The 22,357-nt window shown below is 43.7% G+C and overlaps 1 protein-coding gene across 5 annotated transcripts in view; it reads right to left on the reverse strand.

Moving 5' to 3' along the window:
* LOC138297429 (cysteine-rich venom protein-like) overlaps window positions 1-22,357 on the reverse strand; it is a 260,633-nt gene that overhangs the window by 35,961 nt on the left and 202,315 nt on the right. The window lies entirely within an intron of this gene.

A 22,357-nucleotide genomic window follows, 5' to 3' on the forward strand; every position in this document is an offset into this window, starting at 1 on the left:
TAATCCCCTTTGTGTGCGCGTACATTTATGCATTTACAGGGAGACTGACCCACCCACAATGTAACGTGTGCGAACACATACACACGGATGCACAATTTCCCAGCTTCTGACTTTTCAAAATGTGTGCCACTCCATTCAGTAAGAAATGGGCGACTGTTTTCTCCATTCACCTTCCACGTGATGTGGTATGTCCCATAGTCGAACATGTCCCGTGCTTTGTTTTAATACTAATGTGAAAAAATTGAGGAAACTTCCGAACTAAACTTCAGATTACCATATTAAACACTTTTCTTAGCCTTTCAAAACAGACAGATTAGCTCTTAATATGTTAAAAATGTTTTTTTTTTAAACTGAGGACTTCATCACGAGTTGTTCACAATTTTGCATGCATTGCGCCACTTTGTAAATATGGTGCAGGGAACATGCCACTTTACCGCCGCCTTAGCATTAAAAAATTATGCTATGGCGGTGCTAAGGTGGTGCTAGGGGCTCTTAAATGTGCCCCATAGTTCTTTGATCCAAGGGCAGTCAGGGCTTACTGGACTCTTACTTAGGCAATTCATTCATTTACCATTGCTATCCTGTGGATTCGGCGACACTGGACCACAAAATGAATGGGCAACAACTTGCTTCCTTCAACCACTTTATTTTGTGCGTTCACCAAGAGAATCCTGGGCTACCGTAATAGACTGGAATAAGTGTTCAGATACCTACATTAGAGGAAATTTGCCCTGTTCCTCATTAATGCCATGCATGTGACCTGAAGTGATTCTTTCAAGGATTTGTAGAGGCACAATCATTGAACAAAGTAGTTTAGGAGATACTCGTCAAAGTGCCTCTGCATCAAGGAGATTAAAGAGAGGAAATATTTAATAATTGTGCAGTAAATCAGCAGAAATGTTACTTCAAGCATAAAGTGTACCAGATGTTGCTATGGCGTCCAGGTGGGTAAGTCTCAATAAAGAGCACCTAGGGGCATATTTATGGGATTGTGTTTCAGTGCAATCCAGCAAGTCACCTGTTGCATTGCACTGCAACAAAGGGAAAGGGCAGGAATGCACCGTATTTAGGGAACATGGTGTATTCCAGGCTTTCCCCCTCTGCTTGCACCCTTTTGGCAGCCTAGAGCCAACAGAGGCACTCTTGCACCATCGTGCACAGGTGCCACTGTTGCACGCTGTGTTCGTTTTGGGCAGGAAGGGCAGAAAGAAGAGGAGAAATAGAGATATTTCTTCTTACGCCTCCCCTGGGAGGGTGTAAGTTTTTGGCACCTTGCCAGGTTTACCAGGTTTACAAGTTCTTGTAAAGTTGTGAATTACTTCCCATGGCAGAGTAAGGCAATGCAGTGTTTTGCACTGGGTTGCCATCTCCATATTTTAAGAGCCACTCTAAGCCAAGTAAAGTGACTTTGCGTGGCTTTGCTTCAAAACTATGATTTAAGGTTGGCGTCATGCATGTACCACGCTGTGCAGTGCAAGAATATCGCAAACCTTTCATACAAATGCCCCTTAGTGTCCAGTTTGTTCACCGTTGCTCTTATCAGAGTTTTGGGGCAGGAGGTGGTAAGCATATCCCCTTCAAGATCGCTTTTAGACTCGTGTGCATCATTAAAGAGAGGAAGATAGATATTTGCCAATGCCAGTGACTCTGGAAGATGGTATCTGCACAAGAGGATCCCACGCTGATCTAGCTGAGCTGCTGGAGATCTGACGGCGGTGTCACATATTTCACTTCATCAATCTCTTGAAAAATGATGGCATGCTAAAAACTGTTCTCTTTTTTATGTTCCCTGATCAAGAAAATAAATTAATCACAGCAATTTAGACCTGGTTTGATTTTATCCTGGTATTCTGCCAGTTTTCTTTGCTGACGCTGAGGTGTGTCCTTTTCATTATTTCAAACTTCGATGCGATTGAAAAACTCAGACTTCTCTCTCGTTTCTGCCACAGCGGGGACTGTTGCTTAGAAATATGTTCAATTGAGCTGTTTACCCAAGTTAAAGAAAACAAATGCACAGCAAAGTGAGATACGATCCAGGAGATGGACGGCAATTCACCGAAATGCAGGAAGTAGCGAGAGACATCACACGCCCCCTGACCTTCACTTTCACTCACACACACACACACCTACACATACACACACATACATACACACTTTCTCACATAAATACACTTTTACCCGCAAGCACGCACACAACACACATTTTAAAGCATTTTCTCCGTACCTCAGGGAATTTTCCAACTAATTGTACTACATTTTTATTAATAGTGACAAATATATTAGTATTCACTATTAGTGTAATACAAAAAATGACAAAACAAAGAAAGTGGAGTCCCAACTGACGTCCATAAGGACGAGCTGCCTATTTATTCCTGCCACTGAATTTGCCACCTCTGAGTACAGGGGTCGCAAAGGCAGTGCCAGTTTCGCAAAGGGCAAGCCAGGGGTCGCAGCAGCGACCTCTGACGACCACTAAATGATCTCCATGGTCCAGGATATGTGTGTGCAGTCAGCACACATGCTCTCCCTGCCACCTCCAACTTTATTTCTCTGAGTCCCCAGTGGAGGATGGATTGTAGGAGGGGGCTCTTCAGTGTGCCAAGGTGTGCAACTGCTATATAGCCAGGTTATGTTTAGATGCTTTTCAGAGTAACTGCATATATTTAATGTGAACTGTCTCTAAATATAACCAGTGCGGGTTCGAAATGAGGGATGCATTTTCAGTGATATTGTTGACTCTAATAATAATAACAGCGACTGGAGGGAAGCTTTTGGGCGTAACAGTGAAAGCATTGACAAATGCAGGCGGAAAGACAGCATACAAAACAATGCTCCCTGATGGAGTGGTACTCCTGAAAAAAAAAAAAAAAGTACCCTTGCATGCGCATGGACATTGGCCACCAGAAATAGTATTTGATTAAGACCACACTGCAGGACGACAGAGACTTGGAGAGAGCACTGACCAGAAGAGTGACCTTGGAGCCTTCGTGGAAGCCAGCCAATGGTAAGTATAGTGAGAAGGGGGCCACGTAGGAGCCAGTGAATGGTAAGTAAAGTGAGGCAGGAGCCTTTATGGGACCCAGCCAATGGTAAGAAAAGGTAAGTAAGGGGCTGGTTCTAAGTCCCTTTTATATTTAATCACATGAGATTTCATGTTAAAAATTGGGTCTCTAGTTGACAGAGGTATACAACCTTGTCTAAGTATGGACTACAATCCTAATCAGGGTAAGGCACAACACAATCCAACTTATCCTGTGCTCACCCTCTGGTAGCTTGGGACGGAGCAGACAGGCTTAATTTAGAAGGTAATGTGTACATTATTTGTGTAATAACTCATACAGTAACACTGTGAAAACACCACAAAAAAGTAATCTATGCCAGTTAGGAAAATAGATACTAATTTTCTAAATAAAAAAAGACAAACACAACAAAAATTCAATAAGCACAAGTCGAGATATCACTTTTTAAAGGTTTAAATGAGTCTCAAAACTTAAGAATCAGTGGTTGTATTCTTTTAACACACAGGGCCTGGGATGCGTAAAAATTAACAACGCACAGGGGCAGCAGAGGAGGAGATGAGTAAAAAATTAAGAAACAACATCAGGTTTTCTGGCTTTGCACAGACAATGCATCATTTCTTTCTATGCTGCAAGGTGCTGAATTAATTTCCAGGAGCGCAGCCTTGGTTCCTCACTGCGATGTAGAGATATTTTGATGCCCAGGGGCAATGCGTTGAAAATTCTTGACACGCTAGCAAGAAGGAGCAGACGTTGTGTTGACCTGGCAGGCGATGTTGTGATTTTTCAGCCATGAGGCAGGCACTGTGTTGATTTCTGCAGGCATTGAGTACATTTTCCGACACACAGGGATTTTCTTCTCTTCGGTGAAGACTGTGTGGCCCTAAGGCTTCAGAACAGGAGGCAAGTTCAAACCAAGCCCTTGGATAGCACTTGTGGGGAAGGCAGAGTCTTTCCAGCAGAGTTAGGGTCCAACAGGGAAACAAACAGGGCATCAGTCCTCCCAGCGAAGCAGTCCAGATGAGTCTTTTGGGCAGCCAGGCAGTCCCTTTGACAGAGTCCAGTTTTAGATCCAGATGTGTCTAATTCTGGAGGGTCACAGATCCAATATATATAGCCAAAATGCCTTTGATGTGGGGCAACTGCAAAGAGTGGTTTTGAAGGGCACCTGTTCCCCTTTGACCCAGCCCTGTCTGCCAGGATATATCTGGGGGTTATCAGTTTATCAGTCCTTTGTGTGAGTAAAGGCCACTGGCCTTTGAAGTGTAAGAGAGAGCACCTCCACCCTTTTTGCCCAGGGAGACTCATTCACTATGCAGATGAATGCAGATGTGACTGGGTGTCCTTTGTTTATTGCTGTTGGGTGGAATGAACAAGGGGAGCTGTCAATCAGCACAGACCAGACGTGGAATGGAGACAGGCTGTAAGGCACAGATGGCAGTAAGTGCAGTGATATACCCACTTTCTAAAAGTGGCACTTCTAAAATAGTAATATTGAATCCAACTTCACCAGTAAACAGGATGTTCTATTACCATTCTGGCCATACTTAACATGACAGGGCTCTCCTTTCAGATCAGAATCTACCACTTAAAAGTATATAAGGGCAGATCTAATGCTGGCCTATGAGAGGGGCAGGCCACACATTAGCTGGAAACACATTTGTGAGTTTTTAGCTACCAGGACATGTAAAGCACATAAGTACTTGTCCCAGCTTTTACTTACATAGTACCCTGCCCTAGGGGTTACTTAGGGCCTGCCTTAGGGGTAAATTGTATGTAGAAAAAGGGGAGTTTAAGGCTTGGCAAGTAGTTTTAAGTGCCAAGTCGGAGTGGCTGTAAAACTGCGCACACAGGCCTTGTAATGGCAGGCCTGAGAAAGGGTTACAGGGCTACTTATGTGGTTGGCACAATCAGTGCTGGAGGCCCAATAGTAGCATTTAATTTACATGCCCTGGGCATATGTAGTGCACTTTACTAGGGACATACAAGTAAATTAAATGTGGCAAATGAGTATGAGCCAAAGTTACCATGTTTTTAGGGCGATGAACATGCACTTTAGCACTGGTTAGCAGAGGTAAAGTGTCCAGAGTCCTAAAGCCAACAACAATGAGATCAGAAAAAGAGGAGGAGAAAGGCAAAAAGTTTGGGTTGACCCTTCAGAGAGGGCCATTTTCCAACAATTTCACAAGCATAGCATACAAAACCTGAAAATAGGGAATATTTTTATTTTTAAAATGACACCAAAGCAACAAAAATCCCATGTAGGGAACTGGAAATATGAGTTTTTAAATATTGTGGGCCTCATTATGAGTTTGGCGAGTGGCAGAGGCTGCCCGCCAAACTCTTTGGGTCGGAAGACTGCCACTCCATTCTTCCACCCACTGGCCCTATTATGAGTTTCCCTCTGGGCCAGTGGGCGGAAACAGCATTTCCGCCCACTGGACCAGCAGGAAACTCACCCCAACATTGACGCCGGCTCGTAATCGAGCCAGCGGCAATGTTGCAGTTTGTCGGTGTGACATCAGCCAGTAAATCAGGCAGTGAAAAGCACGACGAGACTGTCCATGGGTCCCCTGCACTGCCCATGCCAAATGCATAGGCAGTGCAGGTGCCCCCCTGGGGCCCCCGGCACCCTGGCTCTTCCAGCCCTTGCATGGTGGTGGAACTGCATGCAAAAGCTGGCAGACACAGAGTCATAATCCCCAGGGCAGCGCCAGACCGTCGACCAGACTAAAAGTGGCAGTGCCAGCAGTCCGACCATGGCACTTTCACCATAGTCATAATGTGGAGGTCAGACTGCCACTTTGGTGATGGTCCGACTGCCACAGCGAGTGTGGCGGTCTTAAGGCTGCCACACTCGTAATGAGGGCCTGAATGTTAAAATGTGCTATCTAGCACCAAAAAATGAATAACCCCAACTGCAGCTATCTGGTCACACTAGACCAGGACCAAGTCAAAGATTTAGGTGGAATGCAATGGAGCATGGGTCAGACACATTCAGTGATTGTGGCCTGTCAAGTTATTACCTTCATACCTATTTACTGTTTTGGAGCTTTTGCTCTTGATGTCAAGTGAGTCTCCGCGGCAGGCCAGGATGGAATTCGATGATAGCAACTTGCTCCAAGGAGGGCTCTCAGCGATTCCTGGAGGTCTTGGTTCTCATCATCGAAAAGCTCTAGAATTTCAGGCTCAATCATGGTTCGACATCGCTAGATTGACTCTCAACGACCAGTCAGCCAAATTATGGAGTTTTTTTCCAAAAAGTCTCTAAATGATTTCAAACTTCTAGACCTTCTTCCAGCAGGTTCTGTTAAGGTCTTGAAAGTTCCACAACACCAGCCAAGTTGCCAAAGGGTGTGGGCCCTGCACTATCTGTCCTTCTCCATTTGAAGACCAGTTTGGCTACCTAGCCCCCTTACTGTCCTGGCATCTGCAGCAGCAGATCTCCTCCCACCAGATGGTTTCTTTGTCTCAGTCCAGGCCACTTCACACCTCATCAGAGCAGCGTGGCCCAGACTGTCAAAGGCTGACCAATCAAAAGAGGCTGCTACAGGGCTGATTCTAGGTAATGTAAATACATGATTTCTAAAACATTGCTTTCCTGCAATAGTTATGATAAATCTAACTTTGGCAAGTTGTTTGGTGTATGACAAGTTATTTTGATACTTTGAATTGCTCTTCTACCTCACTCATGTCACAAATTATCCTTTATTTAAGTTTAATAAGGCCTTCCTATGTTGGTGGATGGAGCTAGGAGTGCTACAATGGGGGAATAAAGAAATTGGTAGTTTGTCCCTCACCAGGACACATGAAACATATTTTATAATGTCCCTGCTTATAATTACGATGTACCCTACCCTTAGGGCACTAAGGGTAGACCTTAGGGGTGACCTGTATGTGAAAATAAGGTAGTTTAAGGCTTTGGAAGTACTTTTAATTCCAATGTCGAATTTGAACATGGGTTTAACTTAAAAGCAGCCTGCAAGGCAGTTCTGACTTTAAAATGACAACAAACATCAAGTCAGTGCCCCATTAACTGCCTGAAAGCTACTGGGTCTCTAAACCTACATGCCCTACCATGTAGTGGGGACTGGACTGTAGGAACCAATGATAATTACACCTAATTACCTTATACCTTTTAAATAGAGCACTGGCCATGAGCCTAGTTGGCAGAGCCCAGGGCATAATCAAAGTCAGAAAACACCAGTAACAGTAACAAATGGGGGCAAAAAGTGTGTGAGGCAGCGGGGGAAAGCAAAAAGCCCATCTGTCTCACAGTGGCATTTTTTTATTACTGAAGTCTGTGGAGTGACTTTCATGACTGATGCTATTGAACTTAAGTCTGTGGACTGATAATCTCCTGTTTCTTCCTAAGACTTTGAAATATGTATTTTATTTGAGTTGCTGAACTTATTGTAAACTGCATTCAATATTATTCAAGGTAGTTGAAGAAATAGTTTTAGTATGCATAAATCATTGCACCACAGAGTAATTAGAATTTAGATAATCTTTTACAGTATTTGTTGCAGGCATACCAATTGTATTCATAAAGGTTTGTTGCTGCAGAGAGTTATCCAACTGTAAAAGATACATTACATACAACAATTTACATAGTTCGGTTTTGCAGACTGCATAGTAATATGTGTTTACTCTGTTCAGGACTGCAATGGATGAAATTAAACCATACCAGGGTTGTGAAAGGGAAACTGTACAGTGACGTGTGTTTATTTCTTTTTCACATTTTCCTACTCCTGTACTCTCAGAAATGAATTTTTAGTCTCCTTAGAATACAAAATGGGTTACATGGCGACAGCCAAGCCCAGAGATCTCTGAAGTGGAATTAGTAGTCTGCAAAGCAGACATTGCCCTTGCCCGAGTCCACCCTTTGCTGAGAATGCCTGGAAGGTATGATGGCCAGAGGAGTTGGCTTAAGTAAGGAGCTGTTATCACTTCCTGTGCAGATGGATGATGGGAAACACAGTCATATTGCTTCTTGTGCGGATGATGGGTCATATAGTGTTTTTGCTGGCTCCTTCGTTTAAAGATCGGCTTCGAGCGAAACCAGTGATGTCACATCCTGTACAAATGATTGATGGGAAATGAAGACTTCTTGCCTGGCAGCTCCCACCAAGCAAAAGCAAGCAGCTATGTCTCTGGGGTGGGCAACCTGGGACATAGCAGGAGCTGGACCTGTGGGATGGCAGTCCTCAGGGGCATTATTATCTCCATGGGGGGGTGCGAACGCCCTCTCTCTAACGTAATATAGCCGTATGGAGATGGTGGTCCATGGGACTTGGGGGTCCGCAACTGACCCCCTTCACTTTTTTATTAGTGCCCTGGAGGTTGTGCTCACAGGGGCTGCATAGAACCGAATGCCCCACTAACCATTATGTTTAAAGCCTCAATAAGGTGGCAGTCCCCGTAGCTGCAGAGGCATATGGCCTCCCCCCACAGATTTAAAGTTCAGCCCCAGGGAGGTGGCAGTCCCCAGCCCTGCAGGGTGGGCCACGCACCCCTGCCCTCAATGTGTTAAAACACCTGTGGAGGTGGCAGTCCCCTAGATGCAGGTGTCCATGCAGCCCCCACAGTCATTACGTTTAAAGCCCTGGGAGGGTGGCAGTCCCCTGGACTGCAGGGGAGCCACACTTCTCCCCCCATACTCAATATGATAAAAGCCCTAGGGAGGTGGCAGAACCCAGGGCTGTAGGGGGGTGGGCTGTAAAACTAGCAATGCCCCAGGGACCTGGCCCACTTGGGGGCTGCAGAATAAAGAAGCTCAGTAGCCTGCACTTTCTTTTAAAAAAAAATCCCAGATCCACGGATCTGCCACAACTTGCAGTGACAATTTGTTTTTGTTTTTTACGTTTTTTTTTAGCTCTGGGGAAGTCCCTCTAGGACCCCAGCACCAGAAATAAGGAATCAGGGTGTGACTGCCATGGCCCCTTTTGTTTTTTTAAATGTTTTATTATGGTTTTTTTGGGACTCAGCTGAGCCAAGTCCCTAGATGGCTGCCAACACTTACTGGTTGAAGTGTTGACAGCCAAACAGAGCGGTGCATTTCCCTGTGCAAGCGCATCATTATTCGCAAAGTTGTTTGGGAGGATCCAAGTCCCTAGAAATACAAATTTATTTTTCCTTTAATATCTCAAAAAACACTGAACAGATTTACACCAAATAAGCAAAAGCATATTCTACACACCAAAAGCTTGTTTTCTGGCAAATTCATTGTAATTCTGTCCAGTGGTTCCTACTGTAACTATAACTTGTGCCGTCATCATGCACTGCTAATTACCCGACAAATTACGACACCCATGTCATCTTTCGCAGCATCATTGATAATATCAATTTAATATTTGCAGTAACTTTTTTGATGAAAAAATTGTGCATGTGGAGGGAGCGAGTTATAGTTATCTTAGGCCACGAGTTAAAGTCACTTGGGGTACCTTTAACTATTACTGGTGAATTTCTATAGTTTTATGCGTTTAATATGTGATCGTAATTATAATGTCCATGTAACCTTTGATTTTTTTAGTGAATTTCTATGCTTTTTAAGTGATATATATATATATATATATATATATCTCAAAACCTTGTCACTGTATCAACAAGTCCATGCTTCTGGCGAATTTCAAACAGCAATATAGTGCTTGTGCCTGGGCTCTCCTGATGCGTTTGGCTGCAGTTAGTGAGTTTGTGTCATTAGTTATATTGCTTACCCTCTGGCAGGCATCATTATAGACAATGAGAACAGACTACCTTCTGTGTGGAAAAGATAATATACATAAATACAACAAATATCTTAAAACATAATACGTATATTGTAACAAATTATGCTTATAGTTGTCAAAAAATTTCTGAGGCTTTTCCATTCCTATTTTGCAGTACTTAAAATAACATTTAAACATTACCTTCCTTTGCCACTTCTGATATATACTATTGATATTTTTTTTCTTTCCTAAATAAATACACCAAGTCAAAAGGCAAATATTTTGAGACATTTACAACTGCAAGAGTACACAATGCATAAATACTGTTGGAATATCACCCATTTGGGCAAATCACTTTGCTCAGTGGTGTTGATAATCTACAACTTCTTTTGCGACAATACAGCCCAAGTGGGCACAAATCACTGTGTTCTCTCATTTAAACTCATCATTTAAATTAGACCACAGGTGCTTATATTGCAGCCTGCCCACAACTTCGAAACTCTTTGTCTAATGTGCACAAAAGTGCTATGTGTTAAAAGTCAAAAAGCTGAATTGCTTTTGCTAAGGACGAGAGTCATAAAAGGTCTACAAATATGTATGCATGTTTTCTTCCATATTCAACCTTCCTGGAGTATATGTGTTCATCTCTATAATATATAAGACCTCTAATTGCCTCAGTGACCTTTCTCTGTCCCCACCAAGTATGTTTGCACCTATTACATCCACAAGAAACTAAACTAAACCGCAAACCTCACTATTATGTTGTTCTTCAAAGTGTCGGACTATAGGGTATGTCCTATTCCTACATTTTATAGCTCAGAGATGGTGAAGTACCCTTTTATGTACTGAAAGTGTAGTAGTGCCCACATGCATTAATGCAGACAGGCACTGAAGAATATAGACAGAAAGATCTGTCTTACAATCATAGCTGCCTTTTGGGCACTTCATAGTTTTAAAGACTGGTGTTTTGTATTTGTGAGAAAACAGGGCTAATTGCAGAGGCCCCCTAACCTTTTGCCCCCATTTTCCACTTTTGGCTGGTGTTTTCCTGACTCTGATGGTGCCCTGGGTACTGCTAACCAGTCTCAGGGCCTGTGCTCTGTGTAAAATCAATATGCAAATTAGGCTAATTATAATTGGCTAAGTTAAACTACCTATTAGTCCCTAATATATTGGTAGGGCATGTAGGTTTAGCAACCACAGCATAGGTAGTGCACCCATAGGTGCTCTTCTGAGGTGCCCAGTGTCATTCTAAAGGCAGGCCTGCCTTGCTGGCGGCTTTTAAATTAAAGTTATATGCAAATTCGAATTAAAAGTAGTTCCAAAGTCTTAAACTACCTTATAGTTACATATAAGTCACCCCTAAGGTGTGCTCTATGTGCCCCTAGGGCTGGGTGCCATGTAACTATAAGCAGGGACCTTATACAAATAGTTGTATAATCCCTGGTGGGGTAAAAACAGCCAAATTTGTTTTTCCCTCATTGTAGTGAATGGTCTTCATAGGCTAGAATGGGGAGACTTTATTTTAATTTTAAAAGTCCCCTTAAATGACAGATACAAAAGCCACCCAAGCGGGACCAGCATCAGGAAACCCCCGTGGTTCATGGACGCCCTCAAAGAATCCAAGAAATCCTGCCGTACCCTCGAAAAAACCTGGTGCAGAGAACGCACCACAGAAAACCTGTCAGCCCTCAAGATCGCCACCCGTGAACACCACCAGCTGATCCGCTCCACCAAAAGGACATCATTCAAAGAGCGACTAGACGGCAACACCCACAACAGCAAAGAACTCTTCAACATCGTCAAAGAGCTCTTCCAACCCCAGCACCAGCTCCAACGTCATCATGCCCTCACAAGAACTCTGCAACTCCCTCGCTACGTTCTTCCACTGAAAGATCGCAGACCTACACAACAGCTTCGGACCCCAGACCCTGCCGCCCACCACCGAACCAACAGCCCCCACCACTACACTCAACGCCTGGGCCCCCATCAGCTCTGAGGAGACCAGAATCACCATGAACACCATCCACTCCGGCTCCCCCTCGGACCCGTGCCCCCATCACATCTTCAACAAAGCTGACTCCATCATCGCCCTGTATCTCCGGAGCCTCATCAACAGCTCATTCTCATCTGCCACCTTCCCCAAGAGCTGGAAACACGCGGAAGTCAACGCCCTCCTGAAAAAACCCACTGCTGACCCCAATGACCTGAAGAACTTCCGCCCCATCTCTCTTCTCCCCTTCCCGGCCAAGGTCATCGAGAAGACCGTCAACAAGCAGCTGACCAATTTTCTTGAAGCTAACAACTCGCGCGACCCTTCCCAATCAGGATTTCGGGCCAACCACAGCACAGAAACCGCCCTCATCGCAGTCACAGATGACATCAGAACTCTGATGGACAGCGGAGAAACAACCGCCCTCATCCTCCTGGACCTCTCGGCTGCCTTTGACACCGTGTGCCATCGCACCCTAATAACCCGCCTCCGCTCCACTGGCATCCTAGGACAGGCCCTTGATTGGATCATCTCGTTCCTCTCCGACAGAACCCAAAGAGTCTACCTCCCGCCCTTCCGCTCAGAACCCACCGAGATCATCTGCGGCGTACCCCAAGGTTCCTCGCTCAGCCCAACCCTCTTCAATATCTACATGAGCCCCCTCACCGACATCGCACGCAAACACAACATCAACATCATCTCCTACGCCGACGACACCCAGCTGATACTCTGCCTCACCAAAGACCCAACCACCGCCAAAATCAACCTACAGGAAGGAATGAAAGACGTCGCGGAATGGATGAAGTTCAGCCGCCTAAAGCTGAACTCAGAAAAGACGGAGGTCCTCATCCTCGGACAACCCCCTTCTGCCTGGGACGACTCCTGGTGGCCCACAGCTCTGGGCACCGCACCAACCCCCTCAGACCACGCACGCATCCTCGGATTCATCCTGGACTCCCTCCTCACTATGACCAAGCAAGTCAACGCCGTCTCGTCATCATGCTTCAACACCCTTGCCATGCTCCAAAAACTCTTCTGATGGATCCCCGCCGAAACCAGAAAGACAGTTACCCACGCCCTCGTCACAAGCCGTCTGGACTACGGAAACACCCTATACGCAGGGACCACCGCAAAACTACAGAAACGTCTCCAAAGCATACAGAATGCCTCCGCACGCCTCATCCTCTACATCCCTCGCCACAGCCACATATTCACCCACCTGAAACACCTGCACTGGCTCCCCGTCAACAAGAGGATCACCTTCAGGCTCCTCACCCACGCACACAAAGCTCTCCACAACATGGGCCCCGAATACCTCAACACGCCCACCCGTCAGCTTCGCTCAGCCAGCCTCGTCCTCGCCACCGTCCCACGGATTCGCAGAACCACCGCAGGAGGAAAATCCTTCACCTACCTGGCAGCCAAAGCATGGAACTCCCTCCCCGCACACCTAAGAACTACCCAGGACCATCTCGCCTTCAGGAAGCGCCTCAAGACATGGCTTTTCAAGCAGCAGTAACCCCCCCCCCTCCCCAGCGCCTTGAGACCCTCTCTATAAATGCATTGATTGATTGATTGATACAAAGAGTTTGGTATCAAATTAATTGTTATAATAAATCCCACAACTTCCAGTTGTTGGATTTAATATAACTTGTTCAGGTAAAGAGTTTTAAACTTTACTTGAAAAGTTGCCAATTTTAGCCCTGCATTGTTTTTGCTGCTGTGCTCTGATTGGCCAGCCTCTGGAAGCCTGGCTAGGCTGCCGCGATGAGATGTGAAGTGGCCTGGCTTCACACAAAGAGATGTGCCTGTGGGAGGGGATTTCTCCTCGGCAGATGGTGAGGCAGGAAGGGGGAGGGATGCCAAACTGGTCTTCAAAGGCAGAGAAGGACATTTGGAGCAACCCAGCAACACCCCCACATCCTGCAACCCCAGACAACTAGGTGCCACCTTGATTAGATTAGGAGAGGGCAGGAGAGGGGTGTGTTTATGATTTTTAGCCACACCAGTGGGTGGGCTCAGCCAGATGTAACCTCTAAAAATCAGATTCAGCCATGATGGATTTTTGAAGAATGTTGCCTCCTGGGATTGATTTTTGCCACACTTCCCAGGAAGTGGTCATCACAGGGGGGAGGTCCCTGCACCTGATTGGAGAATCAGGACCCCCCTGTTTTTCACCCAGGAGCAAGGATAAAACTGGCAGACCTGCACCCACACCTCAGTTCCCTACCACATCCCTACCAAGAAGAACTACAGAAGAAGAATGACTCCCCTGCTGGACCCCTGGCCTGCACCTGGAACCTGCACTCTGAAGGACTCCACCAGCTGCACATTTGGGCTTCACCACAAGAAAGACTTTGCCTGGCTTCAACTGGTTCAAGGAGGGACTCCCTGTTTGCTACAGGTGAAAAATTGCTAACCAGAGTCCCCTGCACCAACTCCTGAAGAAATCAACCAGCTGGTCACTGCCCAGTGTCCAAAAAGGATTTTGTTCCAGGTGCATTCTGGGAGTTGTAGTCCCCACCCCCCAGGATCATCTCAGAGCTTCTGGATCCTTGAGGTGAGCTGTGGACCCCCCAAAAACCTTAAAGGAACATCTGGGAGAAGCCCCGGAAGTTTGGAGAACTTTTGAAAAAAAGCTCCATAGAGGGACCGACCCGCCGCAGCAACTCTAGCCGGTTAGTCCCGGTGAAGAAAATCTCCAAAAAAGAGACTAAGTCCGAATGTAAAGAGTTGACCGGGACCTCTCAGCCAGAGTATCCGAGGAGGGCTCCAAGTACGTCAGATCAAGATCCAGGTTTACCCCGGTCGAAGGATTTTCACCTCGAAAAAAACAACTACGCCCAAAGGTAAAAATCTCCACCAAGGGCACCTGCGACGCGTATCCGGAGAAGAGTTCCAGGAGGTCGGATTTGACTGGCAGGTTCGTCCCGCTGAAGAAAATCTTCAGAAAAACGACTAAGTGTGAAGGTAAACTTTTGACCGAGGCCTCCCGCGGGCTGTAGCCGAGCCGGGCTCCATCGCGGTTGGCCTTAAACTTTGACTTTGCCCCGGTCGAGGTGCAACCAGATGACCAGATTGGCACTTTTTGTTTCTAGGCGCTAGAAAACAATAATTCTTTAAAAAATCATATCTCCGGTTCCCCTTATCCGATTTAATTCATTTTTGTGTCATTTTAAAAATACAAATATAGTCTATTTTTTATAAATTAGCTTTGGATTTTTAAACTGTTTCCTGTGTTTTATTTAATTACTGTTTTGTGATATTTGAATGCTTTACTCTCTGCCTCCTAAGTTAAGCCTTGTTGCTCATTGCCAAGCTACCAAGGGTTGAGCTGGGTTTAATTTACTGAGACCTAACTGGACCTAAGTGGAGGTTAGTGGCCTATTGCTAAGTGTAGGTACCTTCCTGCCCTTACAAATAACCCATTTTCCAACACTTGTTATTTCTTAACTTTTTATTTTTATGTTATTCAAAATATTTAAATAAATTCACCAAACGTATCTTCAATGTATAATACTTCGCAACATGTTAATATTAAAAATGTTTTTCCTCTTATGGTTTCTAATAAAACATAATCACAATAAAAATATACCTCCTCGTGGTTTTGATAGCGTAGCATGTTCCTATTTTGCAAGGATTTTGTTTTTAAACAGATCTAAGAAGAGGGTTCTTTAAAGTTTCTCTATTATTCATTTCACTTTGTGCTTGGGGATTGTATTAATCTCCAATAGTAATTTTATATTGTGACTCTTTCAACTTCTGAGTGTAATAGTACTGCACTCACTCCAGCTTTTTTCATTAAAGTGATGCATCTCTATCTCTTTTATACTCCACCTCAAGGGCACAAATCTAGAAGGGATAAAACTCCATTTTAGTGATTAATTTGAAATTTAAACATAATTTTATTGTAAGCCCTCTCCATATCTAATTATATTTTTCGGCCCACTCACCTGTATATCAGCGTGTTTCATCTTGCTTGTTATCAGTGACAAACACCATCCTCCATTTTGAAGGTGATATTTATAGCCACATGTTAACTACGCTTAACCATGTGCTTTCCCTGTCACTGGTGGCAGCCATCTTGGAATTGGTTTCTTCTACACCTCTATGTGGGTTCTTTATCTATTTTGTTCTCCTTATCAGAAACAGAACAAAAGATTTTCATAATGGGCAAAAATTAGTTTTAATTTTAAGATCTTACACTTTCATCCCTCTCCATTTTTTTCTTTTCTTTTTTTCCTGTTTGTCGGCCATTTTCTCATCAGGCTCTTTTATCCTATTTTTAGTACACTCCTTTTATATACTGTTCTTATTATTCCCCCCCCTTACTTTCCTAATATAGGACCTATGACCTGAGATATTTCTTTATCATTTCTATACTTCTTTAAAATTGTCAGAGCATATATGTTCTCTTAACTGACCTTACTTATTCGCCACTCTAATATTTGGCTCAATTTGTTCTATTTTTACACTTTCGACTTGTCTCCCTTCTAAATCAGTCCTCCACATAGTGAGGTGCTGTTAAATACTAATTTTTCTAAATATTCCTATTCTTCTCTCTTATTTAATCCCTCCTTATATGTTCTGAATTTACTCATATAAAACTGTTCTCTTCTTTTTTTTTTTTTTTTGTCAATGTCATCTCCTCGTCTTGTTCCATTCACCTTTTCTAATATACACCACCTTAAATCATTTTCATTATGATTCTGCTCCAAGTAGTGTTCAACTAGAGGAGCATTCCGCTTTCTAGTTCTTATCGCTGATTTGTGTTTGTTTAATCTTAGCCTAATTTCTCTAACTGTTTCTCCGATATATCCCTTGGTACATGACATTCTATCAAATATATGACATTTTTAGTTTTGTAATTTACCATGTCTATAAGATGATGTCTCATCCCATTTAATTCCACTACATTACCTTTTTTAACAGTATTGCAGTTACTACAGGACCCACACAGAAAATTTCCTTTCACTTTACTTCCATCTTGAATGCCTCTCTGCTTGGCTTCTTTAGATTCCTTATACGTATGTACTAAATAATTTCTTACTGTTCTATTTCTATTATATGCAAATAGGGGGTTGTCTAGAACTCCTCCATTTCCTTCATTCAAGAGGGTCCAATTCCTATTTATCATTTTTGTTAACCTTATTACTAATGTTGGAATACTTTGTAATGCAAACAATTCTGTTTATGTCCTTTACTTTTTACCCCCCTCAAATATGCTTTCCCTATTGTAGTACTTTGCTCTCTTATACGCTTTTTTAATTAATTTCTTTGGGTGACCTCTCTCTAACTATTTTCCTTGCAGAATCCTAGCATTTCTTTTGTATTCTTCTCTATGTGTACTAAGTCTAAAGAATTGGCCAAATGGTATATTATCACTCTGACATCCTGGAAGTTGCTAGTAAATGTAATAGGGTATTATGATTGGTTGGTTTCATATATAACTACTTGTAGTTTTATCTATACAGCTTTGATCTTAATATTTAGAAAATCACATTCCTTCTGGCTAAATGTCAAAGTAAATTTCAAAGTTCAATCTCCACAATTTAGCCAGAGAATAAAGGAATCCAAATCCTCTATATCTCTCTGCCATATGAAAAATATATAATTGATAAACCATACGCAATTTCTAACATTTTCATTGAATGGGGCCATTTCATTATATATATGTTTTTTCTTTGAAGGAGCCTACATATAAAAATGCCAGACTTGAAGTACACATAGCTCCCATTCTGGTCCCTTTTGTTTGGCAGGATATTCCATCATTGAATAAAAATATATTATTTTTCAAAATAATTTCCACCCATTCTATTATTAAATTTGGGTGGGGAGATAAGTCACTTCCATCACTGCACAATATCTGCTTGAGCATTTCTATTGTAGCATCCTGTGGGATGTTTGTGTAATGCTTCAATATCCAGACTTGTAAGCCATTCCCTTTCTAAGTCAAATCTCAATCCTTCGATCTTACTGATCATATCAGTTGTATCCTTGATATATGATCAAACTAATGGTTTCAAAAAGCAATCTACATATTTGCTCAGAGGCTCAGTAAGAGAATTCAGAGTTGAAACACATGGCCTCATAGGTGGATCCTTCATGTTCTTATGAACATTTGGTAGGCCATGTATAAGAAATCGTATTCATCCTGACACATTAATTAATTTTCCTTTGCGAGACATAAACTCTCCTTTATTTTTGATCCTAGAGCTACCCATTCTTCTTGATTTCATTTTCTATAATGTTCTGTCACCTGAGGTAGGTTATTCATCCTTCTGATGTAATCATTGGTATCCATTATCACTATACTCCCCCCTTTGTCTCCTGGTTTAATTGTTATATTCTCACAGTTTTCTAGATCTTTAAGTGTTCCCCTTTGTTTTTTGTTAGATTGCTCTTATACCATTTGTTTTCTTTAGTATATCTTCCAAGCCCTTCTCTATCACCTTCTCACCTTTTAATGTTAAAATGTTGCAAAGTATTATACATTGAAGATACGTTTGGTTTATTTATTGAAATATTTTGAATAACATAAAAATAAAAAGATGAGAAATAACAAGAAAAAAATGTGTGGAGTATGGTCTTCAAAAATCAGCTCTGATGATGTTTCTTGCCTCAATCTATTAACTTCCATGAAGTGCTGTCTTCAGAGATTGACAAATTTCTTGGAGAAAGTGTAGATTTGACCTGCATCATAAACTCCTTTATCATGTTTACATTTTTGGACATTTCTACTCTTTAATGATTCTTCTACTTTACCAATGTTTTCTTTTATTTCGCAATTACATTTCTTTATCATCTCTAGATCAGCTTCCTTACTGATACCTGTTTGTACTGTATAGCTTCAGTTTCTTCCACCATTTATTTTCTATCAATCTCTGCATATTTGATCAGTATGCCTAACATTCTTCTTGAAGATTCATTGTTGTTCTCAGCCCATTCACGTAACGTATCAGGGTTTGGATTTTCATAGCTAGGTACAACTAGGATTCTTAAACCTCACGAGATGCATACCACTTCCAGGTATCGTTGAAGGGATTCACCCTTCCACTGCTTCCATATTTCATTGCAATTTAAGTTTTCCAACTGTCCTGGTGAGTTTTACCTATATGGGTTTCCCAGACCTCTATTAAACATGCTCCTTGGCTTAATTTGCTCTTATTTTTATTTCTAGGCTCTCTTAAATTCAAATTTGAGGTTGGCTGCCTGATGTAATTAATGATTATTCATTATATATGGCATAATTACAAGTGTGATGGTCTTCAGGTTGCCACACTCGCAGTGGCAGTCAGGACTGCCACTGATACAGCAGTCGGATTGCCACAATGAAACCCTAGCAGTCATCTACCAGGGAACCGCCTGCACCACCAGGATCCATGATTCCGGCGGCCTGACTGTGTCTGAGATCATAATCCGCCAGGGTAGTGCTGCATGCAGCACTTCCCAGTGGATTACAACCTTGTTCTAAGCCAATCTTTTCATGGTGTTAACACCACCATGAAAATGCTGGCAGAGAACAGGTGCAGGGGGCCACAGGGAGCCCCTGCACTGCCCATGCACTTGGCAAACAAACACAAATGATGGGTGGAGTGTGGAGCCAATCAAACATTCACCCCAGTCACAGATCTGGGTTTAATCCTTCTATTCTTTTGCTTACTATGCCACCCCAGTTTGGACCCAGCCATATGCAAATCAGTTTTGACCCTGTTCCCCATGGGAACAGTCCAGACCAAACTACCAGGTCAGGTCCTCCCTAGACCAGAAACAAGCATCCTGGGACCAGTTTCAGGTTATCACCCTTCATCAGCCAGGCCAGCCTGAATCCAGTGGAATAGTGAGCTTGCGACCCACATCTGGGCATACCCGGCGTACTTAGGGCAACAGAAGTAAACCAACACAAATGATGGATGGAATGCGGAACCAATCAAACATTCACACCCAATCATATATCTGGGTTTAATTCATCAATTCTTTTGCTCACCATGCCACCCCAGTCTGGACCCAGCCATATGCAAATCAGTCTTTGCTCTGTTCCCATGGGAACAAACCAGCCTGTACTGCCAGGCCAGGTCCTTGCCGGATGGGAAACAAGCATAATGGGACTGGTTTTAGAGTATTACTCTTCATCAGCCAAGCTAGCTTGAATCCAGTGGCATAGTGAGCTCAGACCCACATCTGGCTTACTTAGGGTGACAAAATCAAACAAACACAAAGGATGGATGGAATGCAGAACCAATCAAATAGTTATCCCCAGTCACAGATCTGGGTTTAATCCATCAATTATTTTGCTTACAATGCCAACCCAGTTTGGACCCAGCCATATGGAAATCAGTCTTGATCCTGTTCCCATGGGAACAGTCCAGCCCGAACTGCCAGGCCAGGTCCTCCCCAGACCGGAAACATGCATCCTGGGCCCGAGGTCAGAGCATCAACCTACATCAGCAAGGCTAGCTTGAATCCAGTGGTATAGTGAGCCCGGGACCCACGTCTGGGAATACCCAGCACACTTAGGGCGACAAAAGCAAACAAACACAAATGATTGATGGAATGCGGAACCAATCAAACATTCACCCCAGTCACTGATCTTGGATTAATCCATCAATTCCTTTGCTCACCATGCCACCCCAACTTGGACCCAGCCATATGCAAATCTTTCTTTAGCCTGCCACCCATGGGAACAGTCCAGCCCGAACTACCAGGCCAGGTCCTCCCTGGACCAGACACAAGCATCCTGAGACCCGTTTCAAATAATAAAGGTAGGCCTGCCTTGCTGGCTGTTTTTAAATTAAAGTTGGGTTGAGGACAAAGGAAGTGCCTGGAGGAAGAGATCTGCCTCAGCAGCTGGTGAAACAGGATAAGGGGAGAGCAGCCAAACTGGCCTTCAAAGGAGAGAAGGACATTTGGAGCAGCTCAGGGCCTCCTCCATTTCCGGCAAACCCAGACAACCAGGTACCCCCTCGATTAGATTAAGAGAGGGCAGAAAAGGGTTGTGTTAAGGAATCGTGGCCACACCAGTGGGTGGACTCAGCCAGACCTAACCTCCAAAATTCTGATTCTGCTATTTTGGATTTTTAAGGAATGTTGCTCCCTGGGATTGATTTTTGTCCCACATCTCAGTAAGTGGTCAGCCAAGAGGGTGGTGTACTGCCTGAGATTGGACAGTCCACCCCCGCTTTCTACCCCAGGCGCAAGGATAAATCTGGCAGAGATGCACCCACACCTCAGATCCCTACAAGGAACAATGATAGAAGAAGAAGGACTGCCCTGCTTGACCCCTGACCTGCACATGGACACTACACACTGAAGGACTACACCAGCTGCACACTTGGTCTTCATCACAAAAAGGATGTTGCCTGGCTTCAGCTGGTCCAAGAAGGGACTCCCTGCTTGCTACAGATAAAACATAGCTAACCAGAGTTCCCTGAAGCAAAACCTGAAGGAACTGACCAGCCTACCACTGTCCATTGGTAATTTTTCGATTTGAGCCAGGTGCATTCTGCTAGTTGGAGTCCTAACCCTTAAGGAGCAACTCAGAGCTTCTGGAACTTTGGGTTGAGTTGTAGACTCCTAGAGAACCTTCAAAGACCTTCTGGAAGAAGATACAGAAGTTTGGAGAAGAATCGAGAACTTTAGAAAAAAGCTCCATAGAGGGACCAACCAAACGTCATGAGTCAAGCCGGCCAACATAGACCGCGACCCAGCCTGACTTGCAGGTTCGTCATGCTGAAAACCACCAGAGTCCCAGACTTTCAGGATTTTACATGGGGGCTTCTGGAAAGGCAATCTGATGACGATGACTAGAAATTGGCTTGCTGAGGAGGGTCATCCCCCATTCGAGATAAAAAGCTCCAAAAACATTTCTAAGTTCAAACGTAAAAAGTTGACCGGGACTTCCCACGCAGCATATCCGAGGAAAGCTCCAGGGACGTTGGACCAAAATTCAACTTTGACCCGACCAAGATTTCCATCCTGAAAAATCACCTAAGTCAGAAGATAGAATTCTTCACCAAGGTCTCCTACGACAGGTATCTGAAGAGGGCTCCAAGGAGGCCATATCGGATTGGTGACTTCGTCCCGGTGGGAAAAATCTTCAATGAAAAGACTAAGGAGCAGATTTAAGAGCCCCTAGCACATCCTCACACCACATTAGCATAATTTGTTTCCGTTAATGTGGCCCAACGAGGTCAAAATCACTGCACCAAATTTACAAAGTGATGCAAATGCCACTTTGTAACCCTTTGCACTACATTATGACTATGCTAGGAATAATATATGAAAAGGAGGCCTTCCACCGTTAAGGGGTGCTAGAAAATGGTGCAATGAAATCTAAGAGATTTATCTGCGTCATTTTTTTTACCAATTATTATGCCTGCTCAGAGCAAGCATTACAAGGAGGCACACCATTGTTTGCAATGAGCTCAATGGGCTTTGCAGGATTATCGTCAATATTTTTTACACTAATGCTGCAAAGTTTGAAACTAGTGTCAAGATTTTTGACTCTAGTTCCCTAGCTACCGCCATGGTGCACTGTATCTTAGATACAATGCACACATGGTGCTGTTAGAGATACAGCACACACATGGTGGTGTTAGGGGAGCACTAAAGGGCTCAAGGAAAGTGGCACTGCACTGGGT

This window comes from Pleurodeles waltl, chromosome 5 (assembly GCF_031143425.1).
Source record: "Pleurodeles waltl isolate 20211129_DDA chromosome 5, aPleWal1.hap1.20221129, whole genome shotgun sequence".
In the NCBI taxonomy this organism is placed as follows: Eukaryota; Metazoa; Chordata; class Amphibia; order Caudata; family Salamandridae; genus Pleurodeles; species Pleurodeles waltl.